The sequence below is a fragment of the Lynx rufus genome, unplaced genomic scaffold (assembly GCF_022079265.1).
Source record: "Lynx rufus isolate CCGP_SWC_20201006 ecotype Redwood Valley unplaced genomic scaffold, mLynRuf1.p SCAF_3, whole genome shotgun sequence".
Lineage (NCBI taxonomy): Eukaryota > Metazoa > Chordata > Mammalia > Carnivora > Felidae > Lynx > Lynx rufus.
Window position 1 is genome coordinate 95,549,162 of NW_025814845.1, and position 1,057 is coordinate 95,550,218.

At 36.8% G+C, this 1,057-nt stretch overlaps 1 pseudogene; it reads left to right on the forward strand.

Moving 5' to 3' along the window:
- The first annotated feature begins 201 nt into the window (after positions 1-201).
- Positions 202-793, forward strand: LOC124521128 (AN1-type zinc finger protein 5-like; annotated as a pseudogene).
- The last annotated feature ends 264 nt before the right edge of the window (positions 794-1,057 follow it).

The window sequence follows — 1,057 nt, forward strand, 5'->3', positions numbered from 1 at the left end:
CAAAATATATAAAGAACTTACACAACTGAACACCAAAAACTACAAGTAATCCAATTAAAAAATGGGCAGAAGACATGAATAACATTTCTCCAAAGAAGATAGACAGATGGCCAATAGATACATGAAAAGATGCTCAAATAAATGATAATCAGGGAAACACAAATCAAAACCACCATGATATATTACTTAATACTTGTCAGGATGGCTAAAATAATAATAATAAAAAAACAAGATTCCGTTTGCTACAAAGAAAATCATCAGAGACAGCAGAAATAGTGGCAGAATGAGCCCAGTAAGTCTAGTGGTTCCAACAGTCCTACCTCAGATTCTGCTACTGTACAGAAAGCAGAGACTAGTTTAAACAACTGCGAAGGTGCTGCTGGCAGCATATCTGAAAAATCAAGGAATGGGCGGTGGCTGCCTTGCCTGTAACTCACCAAATGACAGAAATGAGCATTTCGAGAGGACGAAATAAATACCTCCAAAACAGAGGTATCAGACCCAGTTGTCACTCAGCCCAGTCCATCAGTTTCTCAGTCCAGTACTTCTCAAAGTGAAGGAAAAGCTCCTGGGTTGCTGAAACCAAAGAAGAGATGTTTTATGTGCAGAAAGAAAGTTTGGCCTTACAGGGTTTGACTGCTGATGTGGAAATTTGTTTTGTGGACTTCACCATTACTCCGAGAAGCACAACTGTCCATATGATTACAAAGCAAAAGATGAAGCAAAAATCAGAAAAGAGAATCCAGTTGCTGTGGCTGAAAAAAATCCAAAGAATATACGTTACTACTTGTGAAGAGACTTAAACTTTGTTTTTATTTTAATATATCATAGGAAAACATTAAAGAGCAGATGCATGGCCATTTTCCTTTGATGTTCTCTAGAGTTTTACTTCACACTTTTCTGTCTTATAATTAAAATTTTAGGATGTTTGGGTGTTTGTTACAGGCAGAAATGGATAGATCCAGCCCTGCAAAATGTATATCCCTTGCCATAAATAAAATAGGATGAAAATCTGCACAGCAAATTGCAATACCCAGTTAGGGACAAAATTTAGTTT